The sequence below is a fragment of the Mastomys coucha genome, unplaced genomic scaffold, assembly GCF_008632895.1.
Source record: "Mastomys coucha isolate ucsf_1 unplaced genomic scaffold, UCSF_Mcou_1 pScaffold9, whole genome shotgun sequence".
NCBI classification, from domain to species: Eukaryota; Metazoa; Chordata; class Mammalia; order Rodentia; family Muridae; genus Mastomys; species Mastomys coucha.
The window spans coordinates 36,593,741-36,596,316 of record NW_022196915.1 but is presented as its reverse complement, the minus strand read 5'-3'; the positions used below and the strand labels follow the sequence as shown (position 1 = coordinate 36,596,316).

At 35.2% G+C, this 2,576-nt stretch overlaps 1 protein-coding gene and 1 long non-coding RNA gene across 2 annotated transcripts in view; both read left to right on the top strand.

Moving 5' to 3' along the window:
- The window catches only part of LOC116084396, a 35,918-nt gene that overhangs the window by 17,561 nt on the left and 15,781 nt on the right, over positions 1-2,576 (top strand). The window lies entirely within an intron of this gene.
- Positions 1-2,576, top strand: part of LOC116084394 (olfactory receptor 4N5) — a 10,292-nt gene that overhangs the window by 5,220 nt on the left and 2,496 nt on the right. The gene's annotated exons all lie outside the window — the stretch shown is intronic.

Sequence of the window (2,576 nt, the reverse complement as noted above, 5' to 3'; positions counted from 1 at the left end):
GATCCCAGTTACTCCCAGTGTTGGGACAGATGTTGGTTCCTGCTCACCTCTGATCCTGGGTGTGTCAGTACACCTGGGAGTGGAGCTTCCTCTGGAGGAGGATATGATTTTGTATGCCACATTATGGTGATTTGTTCTAATAAATATTATTTTGTATCTTAAGGCATATATTTTAAAAATGGAGCATTCACAAGCTCACAAATTATAACTACTTGTCCAAATGATTTTTTTAGAATTATGGCATCATAAAATTATGTCATAATATAAGATTTTAAAAGTATATATAGAAAGTTCCATTATTTTATGTGCCCAAATGGATGTTCATGTGCACATTTCTGGACTGGCTATACTCTACTCTGAAAAGTAATATTCAGATAAAAATGAATCATATATTCCTATGGCACAAATATAACTCTTACTAATGCAAAATTTACAGAGACAGAGGAAGAATGTTTTACTAAATAGTGTCATAATTTGTTGTGGCTGAATGAAATTTCAATGACTAATAAGACTAATCATTTTCTAATCTTTAAACAATAAATACACATTCCCCCTATCACTTGGCAATGATAACAAATTAACTCATTACATATTTAAAATTAATGATATTTTTCCATTTTCTAAATTATTAAATGACCACATTTCAACATATCTTCTTTATGTCCATTTTCTGCCCTGTTTTATTAGTTGAGATCATCAAATTTTTTACATGTACTGATGAGTGGTTCAATATGCCAAAAATTGTGGGAAAGGTATCATTTTGGTACTATTGCTAGATATAGAAATAAGCATATTATCAATAAATCAAAGGAAATCCTCCTAGAAGGTGAGGAAAAGAATTTAGGCACAGAACGTACATGTAGGTTTGGTTAATCAGAAACATAATTAGGAGGGCACCTGTAAGTGAAGTTAAGGCATTGATTTTATTTGAGATCCTGACAACATGCTTAGGAATCAGAATGCACATGAGCATTCTGAAGGCCATGCAGGAGGAACAAACAACTTTGGAACTCATGAATGCGGTCCATCCATTAGTACAACCAACATGGATGTCCCTCAAGGAGGCCACAACTCTAAATGTCCTGAGAACTTGATGCTGTTGTTCTCTTCTGCTTGTTGCCTCACATCCCTATTAATCTAAAAGTTCTATACAAACTCTAAAGGGGCTTCCAGTCCTTCACTGGGCAGTGTCTCTGGCACTCACAATTATAGTGCCTGATAGTGCCTGATCTTTCTTAGGCATTGCTTCTGGATCAGATTAATGATTCAATCACCACCCTAGTAAAGAACTTAGAAATGTAGATTGTCAGCAATGACCACCATCCTTAGAAAGCATTTGGAAAAATAAATTGTTAGGTAAAATGGACTAAGATGGTTTTGCTACTGGTTCTAATGTAGAAAATCTTAGTAGCAACTTGAGTTCAGAAAGGTACAGTCTTAAGAGTTAACCTAGGGTTTTTTTTTGTTTGTTTGTTTGTTTGTTTGTTTTGTTTTAAGGTCAGGGAACAAGAAGAATGGTAGGACTGGCTGACATGTTTTAAGGTCAGGGAACAAGAAGAATGGTAGGACTGGCTGACATATTTTAAGGTCAGAGAACAAGAAGAATGGTAGGACTGGCTGGCATGACTCTCTTACTGAAGCTGAGCCTGTGATCAAGATTATGAATATCTTGTGCACATTTTTGCCCCCCGCTTCCCGATGTGATTTAATAATATTTGCTGATGAGTAAATGTTCATTCTAAGGATTTAAAACAGAAATGACTGATTGTTTCTTATATAAAAGTGTAGATGTGTGATCTTTTAAGATTTTTATAAGATTCCTTTAATGATGAATAATAAAGAAGTTGATCTGAAAGTTGCTGTCTGCCAGTAAGAAAAAGTGGTTGAGAAAATTACCTTGCTTGTTCATACTTTGTTAGTCTACAACAAGTTGCTTAGTTGTCCATGGGCTCTTTGGGAATTATTTGTTTTGTTTACATGTACTATGTAATGTTTTTTCATGTAAAGGTATTTGGAAACATACTGGTTTTTTTCGTAGTAATTCTCTAAAAGAAAAATAGAGTGTAATCACATTATAATTCTATATTATTTGAAAGATTATTCTGGGGTATAACAGCTATGGAAGAAGAAAATAAAGTTGATGGATCCTACTTATTAGAGTTTGTTATATATATGTGTGTATATCTGTGTGCATGTAAAATGGTTGGAGTCTGCTTGTTGAAGCTTTGCTCCATCCATCAAATGTGTATGTATGAATGTGTAAGTGAAGTGGTTGAAATCAACTCATTGGAGTTTGTGCCATCCACCAAAAATGTGTGTAAGTGTATGTTTATAAACTGGTTTGAGCTTTGCTCCACCCATACAGTGTAAGAATGTGTATATGTCTGTCTGTATGTATGTATGTATGCCTGTATGTATGTATGTGTGAAATTGAAGGAACTTGCTTGTTGGAGCCTGCTCACTGGAGCTTGTCTTGTACCATCCATTCTGTGAGTGTGTGTGTGGTGTGTGTGTGTGGTGTGTGTGTGGTGTGTGTGTGTGTGAGTGTGTGTATGGTGTGTGTGTGTGAGTGTGTG